The 11,938-nt window shown below is 49.0% G+C and overlaps 1 pseudogene; it reads right to left on the reverse strand.

Annotated features, from left to right (window-relative positions):
- Positions 1-1,025: 1,025 nt before the first annotated feature.
- On the reverse strand, positions 1,026-11,236 carry LOC116644214 (annotated as a pseudogene).
- Positions 11,237-11,938: the final 702 nt, after the last annotated feature.

Here is an 11,938-nt window from a genome sequence, read left to right on the forward strand (position 1 = left end):
CCATGATACATGGGGGCGATTGCTCAAGTGCAGAAGATGAGGCAAACACAGCTCCCAAAGACCTCCAACCTTGGGAGTTGGGGAGTTAATTTCCTTGCCATCATCTCCCTTGACCAGGAAGCGTAGTCCAGTGGCTTCTACTTGGCAGTTCCTATGATGAGAGACTGACTCTTTAAGCCCACGGCAGCTCCGTGGCAGTCAGTCCAGTCCATCTGTTCTACCTACACATTCAGAAACCGGGGACATGATCCTGATGATTGCTGCTTCACAAGGCCTGTTGTTGACCCTGGTCAAAGCTTCAGGTGTCACCTGATGCTGTCGAGTCCCTGATTCGTGGGCCAAGTTGGTGGTCTGAGTATTAAGGAATGAGTTCCATCTTAGAGGGAGGGTCAATGGTGACTGAAAGTTTGGGGGGATTCCTCTTTACCTGGCACGGTTACCTGGCAAAATTACACCACAGGTTCCTTGGTGAAAGACTAGGAGGAAGGTATATAGTATACAGTTGTGCTGTGGAAGTTGGTCAGGGGCCTCTTAAGTATGGAAACGGGCCTACCTGGGGCTGCAACTCTAGTAAGGTTGGGCCTCTAGTCACCAGACCTAGAGGACAGGTACGGTTCATATGCCATTGGATGATGCCGTTGGATATTTTCTGCTCTCTACTTTAGGGCACCTGGTGTTTGCCCTTCTTGTCCCCTTGCGCTTGGGTAGGGAACTACCTGGCTACTTCTGGCCAATCGGTTCTGATCAGAGGATATGCACCACTTCAGGACCTAAACATCTAATTGCCAATTTGTCACCTTCCAGAACAATCCGTCTGCTGGTGAGTCTGGCCATGTTCAAGATCATGGCTGCTCCATCAGCCTAGATCACAGAGCGAGAAAGTCAAGTGAAAGGGGCCCAGCAACCAGCAATAGACATACAGCACGAACAGGAAGAAAGTTTTGTTATTTTATGTCATTAAGATTTTGACATAATCTAGCATAATTTCTTTTGGGTTTTTTTTTATTACTCAAAAAAGCTTCATTTTAAAATTTAGCTTTCTGACTCTGAGCTTGTGCCTTCAACACTTTCACAACGATTTTCTGCTTCTCAGGAAGGAAAGCACACTTGATCCTGTCACACACACACTTAGCACACAAGGAACCACTCTAGGCACTGCTGACGTGTTTTTTTGTTTTAGACAAGCTTATAAGAATGGTAGGCCTCACAGCACAAACTCCTTGAAGTCGGCCTGGGCACATGCCACACGTAGATTTTGGTGCTTTCCCGACCTTCCTGGTACGAAGGTAAATGATTTCTATTACCAGGGGTTCAGGACAGCCTAGTTTTGTTAGAGGCTGTCCTGTAGGACAGCTTACGATGGTAGGTCAAACGATGGACCGTTCCGAAAGCCTACAGACGTGTTCCCCAGAAGAGAGTCAGCATACTTTGACTGACACGGAAACTGATGTTGAGAGATGAAGTGTGCCTTAACAAAGTCTGACTTCTGTGGCCTTGACTTAGGAGTCAACTGATGGGGCAAGAAAGCTGATTGTGGAAGCTGTTTCACACTGATACTATTGAGAAAACCATCACCTACAACTACTTGGAAGGTAGATCATGAACCTAGTAAGCTTGTAGAGAGCAGAAGAGTCTAAAAAACCAAATGTTAGTAGCTTTTGTTGGTTGGTATTGACTGCGTATGGCAAGATACTCCAAGAAAGAGACATTCTCAGGGAATAATGGACTGATTTATTGTCATTGGGATGGAAGGGAATAGAAAGGGCTTTGGCAGTCTTGCTTCCATCCTGAGGCCTCTCCCTTTGGCTTGGAGATGGATCATCATCTCCCCTTTGTTTTCATGAGTGTGTGTGTGTCTGTGTCCTAATTGCCTCTTCTTATACAGACACTAGTCACACTGGACTAGAGTCCACCCCAATGACCTCATTTACTCTTATTATCTCTCTTTTAAAAAAAAAAAGATTTATTTACGTATTTTAGAGAGAGAGAGCGAGAGCATGCACAGCGGGGGAGAGGCAGAGAGAGAGGGAGAGAGAGAATGTCAAGCAGACTCCTTGCTGAGCACAGAGCCTGACAAGGGCTCGATTTCACGACCCTGAGCTCATGTCCTGAGCTGAAATCAAGAGTTGTATGCTTAACTGGCTGAGCCACCCAGGTGCCCCTTAATTATCTCTTTCAAGACCCTATCTCCAGGGTGCCTGACCAGCTCGGTCAGAGGAGCATATGACTCTTGATTTCAGGGTTGTGAGTTTGAGCCCCATGTTGGGTGTACAGATTACTTAAATAAATAAAACTTAAAAAAAATAATAAAGACACTGTCTCCAAATATTCTGAGGTCCTGGGGGTTAGGACTTGGACATATGAATTTGGGGTGAGGGTGGTACAATTCAACCCACAATACCCTCCCGCCAAGCTTGATGGGTTCAAGGTACCTGGGATTAAATAGATAGATGGAGATGAGAAGAAAGAACTGTGGGAATGCTTTTCAGCATGGCCAGCAAATTCTTTTTTTTTTTTTTTTTTTTTTAAAGATTTTTTATTTATTTATTTGAGAGAGAATGAGAGACAGAGAGCACGAGAGGGAAGAGGGTCAGAGGGAGAAGCAGACCCCCTGCTGAGCAGGGAGCCCGATGTGGGACTCGATCCCGGGACTCCAGGATCACGACCTGAGCTGAAGGCAGTCGCTTAACCAACTGAGCCACCCAGGCGCCCTGGCCAGCAAATTCTTATTGGCTTCTGAATATTGTGGTTGATACAAGTTAGAGATTCTAAATCTCATTATCTTCCACTTACAAATGACAAGTTTTGTTCTTGAAGGAACTTAAACCACAGCCAGATCATTTTGATCCTATGAAGGCTTGGTTTTAGACTTTTTAGAGTGGGTCTATTTCAATTTTGCCCTTAGTCCTAGGGTGTAGTCCTTGGTTCCAGGAAGTGGTCCTTACTTTTAATGTGTGGACCTTCTGGGGTTTCAATGGAAAGCCAGAATGTTTACCAGACTTTTCTAACTTGACAGGATTTGAACTCCAAATTTTTGTTTCTCTAGCATTGGACGACAGTTGAAATTTCCATTGAGCTTTTGCCTTCCTCTGGATTCCTTGGAGTCCTGCCCTGCACATGTTCAGTGCAGGAGTCAACCAAGGATTTCAGTGGAGTTTGTACACAGATCTTAGGGTTCTCCCCTGGTGCACTCTTCTTTCAGGGGCTCCCCCCTCAATGTCAGGTGCACCGAGGCCCTGACCTCTGATTCCTCAGCCAGATATGTTGGCTTCTTTCTGCTTGAGATCTATCCCCACCCCCTTTTCACCCACACCTACTCCACCCCAGCCCCCCTCTGCACAGACTGAGTGACCTGGGAGAAAAGCTGAGTAAATGGGGATCTCGCTCCATGTTCTTCCCTTTTTTCAAGGATCATATCCTCTCCAATTTCTTTCTTTTTTTTTTTCTTTAAGAATTTATTTATTTGTCAGAGAGAGAGAGAGACAGAGCACAAGCAGGGGGAGAGGCAGAGGCAGAGGGAGAAGCAGGCTCCCCACTGAGCAAGGAGTCCGATGTGAGACTCGATCCCAGGACCCCAGGACCATGACCCAAGCCGAAGGCAGCCGCTTAACTGACTGAGCCACCCAGGCGTCCCTCCTCTCCAGTTTCTACTTACTTTTGTTTGCTCTCAAATACTTTCAAACAGTTGGCTTTTAAAAATATTTTGTCCAGAATTTAGAATTGTTATCAGCGGATAGTCTGATATAAGCCACCATTACTAATTAGAAACGGAAACTCCTGAAGAGTTTTAAGCCTGTTCATTGCTTTTTTTTTTTTTTTAAGATTTATTTATATTAGAGAGAGAGAGAATGCACACTCGCACTCAAGAGCAGGGTGGGGAGGGGTGCCTGGGTGGCTCAGTCGTTAAGCGTCTGCCTTCGGCCCAGGTCATGATCCCAGGTTCCTGGGATCGAGCCCCGCATCGGGCTTCCTGCTCGGCAGGAAGCCTGCTTCTCTCTCTCCCACTTACCCTGCTTGTGCTCTCTCTCTGGCTGTCTCTCTCTGTCAAATAAATAAATAAAATCTTAAAAAAAAAAAAAAAAGAGCAGGGTGGGGAGGAGCAGAGGAAGAGGGAGAGAAAGTCCAAAGCAGACACCTCACAAATTGTGGAGCCCGACCTGGGGCTCGATGTCATAGCCCTGAGATCATAACCTGAGCTGAAACCAAGAGTCGGATGCTCAACCAACTGCCCCACCCAAGTGCCCCTAAAAAGATATTCTTGCATAATTTCTTGGTTGGTTTGATTTTGCTCTTTTGTTATGGCTAATTTTTTTTAAGATTTTATTTTTAAGTAATCTCTACACCCCCAATGTGGGGCTTGCGAACCCACAACACTGAGATCAAGAGTCATAGGCTCCGCTGACTGAGCCAGCCAGGTGCCCCATGGCTGATTTTTTTTTAAACCATTAAATCTTTCCTCTAAGATTTGCTCTGAGATTTTTGTGAAAGCGACATCTCTTTTTAAAATAGGTCGAAATCACCTATTTAGATGCTTACCATCATTCACTGAATAATCTATCCTTTTTCCAGAATTTAAAAGTGTTGCCCTGTCACATATACATGACTAGATGGGTGGGTCTGTTTCTGGTCTCTTTTCTGTTCCATTGATCTGTTTATTTATCCCTCTGCTAGTCTCATAGTATTTTATTACAGTAATTTTCTGGTACATATTTTGTTTATATCTGGCAAGACAAGGACTTTTCCTTGTTCTTTTTTTTCTTTTTCCCCAGATTTCTGTTTGCATGTATTTCTTCCTGCAGATGACATTATCAGTCAATCCCTTGGGTTATAAAAACTACGTTTGAGTTGGTTTCTACTGCAGTGGTTCAGGCAGCAAAACCTCTCCAATGGGGTTGTTACTGCTCTAAGGCACCTGCTCGCCTTGTTTAGCCGCGGCAGCAGCCTCCGAGGCCCGGGGGTTGCTGAGGTTGGACGGATGCCTGGGTCTGGCTAGAGTGGGGCCTGGGCAGCGCCGGAGGTTGCCACGAGGACCAGGCGGCGGTTGGTGGCCTTCCCCGAGGGCTGCTCTCTGACTGCGGGCGGGAGCGTCTGGTGATGGACGGGAGCCGGACTCCTGGGTCTGTGCGCGCGTGGTCCTTGCTCTTGGGGTGCCCTCCGCACACCCCGGTGGCGGGCTCGGCGTTACCGCTGCATCTGGGTGGGCGCCCTCTGCTCCCCAGGGCCTGAAGGCTGGGCGGCGGTGGCATTGGGCAGCGTCAGGGCTGCAAGGTGCTGAGCGAGGCTCCCCCGACGCCAGGGGCCTTGGGTTCAATTAAAATCGGGACCTAGAGACAGATCCCAACTTAACTGTTATTACTTAATATTGTTTACAAGAGTCAAACAGAAAATGAGAAAGTGAAATAACTGGTATGAACATCTGGGAACAAGAAATGAAGTCATCTATTTCTCAGATAATTGGAAAACTGAAGAGACCTTAGTAAAAAAAAAAATCTGGAATAGGTGAATTTGGGAAGTTTGCTCAATCAACCTAAACAATGCCAAAATCTATGGCTTTTGTCTCCTCTAGTAACAAGAACCTTCATAAATTAATTTCACAAGAAAGCTCCTAACTTATATTTTAGACAAACTATAAGATCTCAGTGGAATATGCAAAATAAGATCTGACCAAATGGAAAAGCCTAACAATGATGGGAAACTTAAAAAATAAATGTAATTAAAAAAAATTTTTTTTCCATTGAATGCAGTTCCAGCAATCTCAAATAATAATGATTTTCTTCAGAAGGAGAAAGATTTAATAAAATAATCTTAGAGTTTATCTGGAAGAATAAATGTCCCAAATCAGTCAAGAAATAAACAAGAACAGTGAGGTAAGACTTAGCTTACCAGACATCAGAACATATTCTAGAGCCCTTCTAATCAAATCGGTATGGTATCGCCTTAGGCATAGATACATGGATCAACAGAACAATTAATTAGAGAACCCAAAAATGCATTGCAACACCCATGAGAATAGAATATATAACCCAGGTGGTAGTTCACTGTGGTGGGAACAGGAAGGTGTATTATTATTATCCACCTTTGCTCCTGGAACATCTTTAGTTCCAGTTTGGTGGACCACCTTGGAGGAATGGCTGAGCCAGTCGGGTGGGACCCTGCTGCTGTCCAGGTGTACCTGCTCAGTGGCCTGCTGGGCCCTCTGCTGCTCACTGAGGTTGCAGCACTGACTGAGCCATGACCCTACCCTGGAGGGCCTCCCCTGTGGGAGAGAGGGGCAGCACAATGAGGTAAGGTCTATAATGGAGGCCTGTATCACATATATGGAGAAGGAGTGAAGGAGTTGCCTGGCAAGGGACATGTGACCTGGTTTTGTTTTTGTTTTTTTTGGGGGGGGGAGGAGGAGCAGAGAGAGAGGGACTAGCAGGCTCCACGCCCCATGCGGAGCCTGATGCAGGGCTCCATCTCATGACCCTGAGATCATGACCTGAGCCAGAAACCAAGAGTCAGAAGCTTAACCGACTGAGCCACCCAGGTGCCCCACGTGCCCTGATGTTTAGGAGTGAGGTTGGGTAAGGGTGAGCCCATTGTGGGGGCTCCTAAGGTTGCTCCACAGTGACTGTCTGACCGGCATCCAGCCCCAGAGCAGACCTCCAGATGGGACGTCTGAAGCACCTGGAAGGGGCCCCGAGGGATCCAGTGCTGATCCAAGGGCCTGGCCAGGCAGTGCGGCGGAGGGCGGGGCAGAGCTGACTGCCCTCCCAGTTCTGCCAATGTCCCCTGCAGTTCCCTCCTCAGTGGGAGCCAGAAGGTCCAGGAGAGCGGGCCCTGGCCTCCAGCCAGGCTTGCTGTCCCTTGGGGCCTGACTTGGTCTGTGCAGTTGTTGCTCGAGCTGGGTCTGTAACCTGCCCAGGGACGGATCCATGTGCATGACCTGCTCAGGTGGGGTGGGAATAAGGCCATCCTGCTCCAGCCTGGCCTGACAGTGCACTTGCTTTCCTCAGCTGCCAGAATACCCTTGTTTGTTCCTTTGTGTTTTCCATTAAATGATAGATGCTGGCAGAATCCACTTTAGCCCCACTTCCTCCAGGAAGGACATCCTGGTCTCTCCATTTGGGCCACCCTCCTCTGTAGGTCTCTGGCTGGTATGACCTGCAGCTGTTTGGGGTGTGTTAGTCCTATCTCCTCAGTTCAACTTTTGCTTTCAGCCCATCAGCCCTGGCTCCCAGGGCAGAGAAAGGGGAGATTAAGGACAATGGGGGCCGAGGTGGTGGTCTGCAGGGGGTGGTCAGGAGTCAGGGACAGATTCTAGGATGTTTCCATAGAATTTGGGCGTGGAATACAGTGGGGGTATGAGGAACACAGCTAACTATCAGGACTGGGAAGCATGGGGGGGAAAGGGGGCACACAGTAGCTGTCCCAAGAAACAGGTCTGTATTGGTGCCAAAGCACAGGGGCCGGGGGGCTGGGTGTCCCCAGGAGGAGCGGGGACACTGTCAGCTGAGGGGTGTCCAGAGAGCCAGTCGACAGATGCAACAGCACTCGCCTCTGACCCTCCTAGTTAGGGCCACCAGAAATAGGTCAGAAAGCCGGCTGCCTGGCATTCCCGTCCCCTGGAAGAATGCTTTCCCATGTCAGGGTCTTGTTATCCAGACCAGGTGCCCCAGTGGTTTTCTCGTCACAGCATACAGAAAACCTGCTAATTGCCGGAGGACACACTGAGGTGAAACTGATGAGGCTTTGGAGGGTGTCAGAGGGGACAGCTGAGGGTCTCAGGCCACGCCTGACTCCAGAGGGCTGAGGAACTCTACTTCTGAGCTCCCTGTAGCCCACTTTGGGAAGCTCAGGGCTAATGGTGCAGGCAGACAGTCCCCTCTGCTCACACGACCCCCTCACTTTGGGGCCCCCGTCGGGCACATGATACGTGGCTAGCTTTCTGTCCGTAGAGCATAGTCACACCCCAGCACCACTTGCCAAGGAGATCCCAGTAACCAGGAGGAGTGATGGGGGCTCCCCAAGACTAACCACACTCTACCACAGACAAGTCCAGGCTTGTTTACGGTGGGGGGGGGGCATTCATACAATTGGGTGGTGAAGTCCTATCTGTTCGTTTTTCAGGGACAACGTTATTTCTATTATAGCCAGGTTCTTTTTTTTTTTTTTTAAGATTTTATTTATTTATTTGACAGAGAGAGAGAGAGAGAGCAAGCAGGGGGAGTGGGAGAGGGAGAAGCAGGCTTCCCGCTGAGCAGGGAGCCCGATGTGGGACTTGATCCCAGGACCCTAGGATCATGACCTGAGCCAAAGGCAGATGCTTAACGACTGAGACACCCAGGCGCCCCATAATCAATTTCTTTTTTTTTTTTTTTTTTTAAGTTTTTTTTAATGTTTTTATTTATTTCCTTGACAGAGAGAGACACAGCGAGAGAGGGAACACAAGCAGGGGGAGTGGGAGAGGGAGAAGCAGGCTTCCCGCCGAGCGGGGAGCCCGATGTGAGGCTCGATCCCAGGACCCTGAGATCATGACCTGAGCCGAAGGAAGACGCTTAACGACTGAGCCACCCAGGCGCCCACCATAATCAATTTCTTAATATTGTATCTATCCATGCAATTCTGGTAGAAACCACGTATTGTCAAGGTATATTAATTTTTGATGTGCTGTTAGATTCAATTTGGTTTCTTGCTTTGCTATTCGTTAGTGCTGTGAGGCCTTAGTTTTCTTGTATTTTGCTGAGTCTGGGCTTAGAAAGAATGCAGGAGGCCCTGATGTTTATGGGGAATTGTAAACCTAACTAACTACTGAAATAAGGAAGGACACACAAAACCACGGCCTCCTCTGGCCCCTCCTTTAACCCCCTTCCAGTGTGGTAACCATTGTGCTTGACTTCCCCAAATTTACCCTCCCAATTCCCTTAAGGATTCATCTAAGTCAGTGCTGTCCAGTAGAACTTTCTTCGGTGATGCAAATGTTCTAGTGTATGTGTTGTCCCTTACAGTAGCCATTGACCACGTGTGGCTATTGAGTACTCAAAATGTGATTGGCGCAACTGAAGGAATGAATTTTTAACTTTGTTTAATTTCTATTTTAATTTCAATAGCTCTGTGTGCTCTCGAGGCTACCATAGTAGACAGTGCAGATCTAAACCAATTGTGGTCCTCACGCCATTTTCCTCGATAGCAATTGGCTTAGGAATGGGCAGTTGACCCTATCTTAAGGGAAGAATATGTGGGACCTCCCTAATATGATGAAATCCCTCTTTTTCCTTGGGGGTGTCATTTCTGAAAGTGACCCTTGCATCCCTTAGGCTTGGGTCACACACCAATAAATGAGGCCATTTTAGTCTAAGCTGAAGTCTAAGCTTCCCCAATGCAGAGGAAGGCACAGTGAGGAAAACCACACAAAAGCAAAGCGGGGGCCCTGGTGGGCGGGGAATGCAGCCTCTGGTTCTGGTTGTCTGTTCCTGTGTAACAAGCTACCCCAAAGCCTAGAGGCTTCAACCAACAAACACTTTATTCTGTCTCACAATTCTGTAGGTCAGGAATTGAGGCAGGGCTCTGCTGCACGATGTTTTTGTGCACAAGGTATGAACTGAGCTCACTCAGTGCTATCTAGCTGGCAGATGGTAAGGTCCAGGGTAGTTTCCCTCATGTGCCTGGCACCCGGCAGGGATGGCTGGAAGTCTGAGCTCTGCTGGGCTGTCAATTGAAGCTGATGGATGCGGCTTTTCCAGCGAGGCAGCTCCAGTCATCAGACTTCCTGCAAGGCAACTGGAGCTCCCCACACAGAGTGTTCCAAGACACAGGAAGTGGAAGCTTCCAGCCTCTTAAGGCCTGGGTCCAGTCTGGTAGAGCCTGAATCCCACCATATTCTACTGGTTAAAGCAGTCACAGAGCCTGCCCAGATTCAAGGGGTGGGGACACATCTCACCTCTCAAGGGGAGGAGTGTCAAAGAATTTGAGGCCATCTTGAATCCACCACACCAGCAATGCTTACTGTGGATACCCCTTTGAGTTAGGGCAGCCGGAACCATGTGAATCACATTCTCAACCTGCATAGTTCTCATCTCCAAAATGTCTACTCTTTCCCTCCGGGCCATGGAAGGATCTGGGAGTTGTGCTCCAACTCTTTAAGGCTGCCCCACTCAGCTGCTCACCTCTCCCCTTCTGGCCTACCACCTCCTCCTCTGTGGTCTCAGGCCCTCCCCAGGCACTTCCCAGAACCTCCTCGCATGAACCAGGGGTTACAGAACCTGAGTGGGTATGGGGCCAGACACCCATCTCTGATGGAGGGGTGTCTTTTTCTCCTGTAGCTGCTGAGAAATGCTTATGCTAGACCTGGCCCGTGCATCTCCCTAGATTTATTTGATCATTGTCTGCCTGATATTACAGGTGACCCTTCTAGAGGACCGCCTGGTACCTCCCCATTCTTGAGGCACAGGGAAGATTTGGATCTTCATCGGAGGGAGTTTGCTGAGCTGGGCATAGCCTTGTGGTGCAGGTCTCGTCCGCCTAGTCCCCCCTGACCACCTGGCCTTGTGGCACACCTGCCCCCCACATTCTGGCTGCTTGTCTCTTCCTCCTGTCCTGGAGCTTGTCCCTACTGGGGTGCAAGCAACTGCACACCCACTTGGCACCTATGCATGCATATTGGCCTTCAGAGCTATGGGCTGCAAGACAGCAGATGGCGTGGGCCACCGGCTTCTGTCCCCTGGCACACAAGCTCTAGCTCGTGCCAGAGTGCACCACCACAGCCCCGGGATTCAGCTCTTCTGGTTCCTACTGGGGCCAGGAGGGGCACCACACATAAGAGCAGGGGTAGAAAGGCCCTTGGGGCGGACACCCAGTAAACTCAGCAACTGGGAGTTGGGAGTGTGTTTTCCCCTTTTTCTCTCTGAGGCAGACTCCTTGACGTCATGGTGGTTCATACAGCCCTCTTCAGACGTCTTTCTCAGCCATACAATCTCCGTGCCTGTTACAGTGCTGTGGTCCGCTCAGTCAGCCCTCCCTTAGGCCTTCCCTCTCCTTTGCTTGCCTCACTCCTGCTTCCCTGGGATTCACTCCTCAAAAAGTGTTAGCATCTAAGCTTTTGCCTCAAATTCTGCTTCCCAGGGAATGCAGGCTAAGACAAAGCTCATTCTTCACACTTGGTGTCACAAACATCCTGTGACATCAGTTCTGATCAACCAAAGTCACTTAGCACCTCCTCCTGTTTGTTGGACACCAGAAGAGCCCTTGGGGACATGGCGGCCAACACAGCACAGGTGCAGTCCTGGCGCCCAGAGCCCTTGGGGTGGGGGACGTGCCAAGGGAGTTGAGGGGGACCAACATCCCACTGTATCACAGAAATAGAAAGAGTAGGAAGGGCAAATCTAGAAGACTTAGGCCTTTATGTCTATTGGTGGTCATTTCTAAAACCTGTAAGCTGGGGAAAGGGAGCTGTGGCTAAATTCATTAGAAATTCCATCTGCCAGATAATCTCTTTCCTGAAAGCCTATGAGAGTGGGTGGGCTGCAGGGCTGGCCAGGTGAGTAGCAGCAGTCATCTCAGAAGGTGCTGGCCAAGGCTCTTGTGTCACCTTGTGGCCAGCTTGACCACACAGGCTGGAGGACAGGATGTTCTGGTGGAATGGAGAGAGGATGACCAGTTTGGAATGTTAAACCTTCGAGGGGAGGAGACCCTCCCTATCCCCTCCGAGGGTGGACCAGAAGTTGGGAATCCATGTGTAATGACCTCTGACCCTCCTCATTCTGGGACTCGGTGCATCACTGAACACTAGTCTTTTGGAGAATTTCATTCTAGTTACTTGCTCAATGCAGAAGGCATTTTTGGTGCTCTGCCCAGGTCCTGAGGCCACCACTCACCAGTACTGTGGACCCACCTACCCCCTTCTAAGGGCTGACATCTGAGAGTTCTTCGCCCTGGAGGGAACCGGAAATGCTTGGGT

This window comes from Phoca vitulina, unplaced genomic scaffold (assembly GCF_004348235.1).
Source record: "Phoca vitulina isolate PV1807 unplaced genomic scaffold, GSC_HSeal_1.0 scaffold29, whole genome shotgun sequence".
In the NCBI taxonomy this organism is placed as follows: Eukaryota; Metazoa; Chordata; class Mammalia; order Carnivora; family Phocidae; genus Phoca; species Phoca vitulina.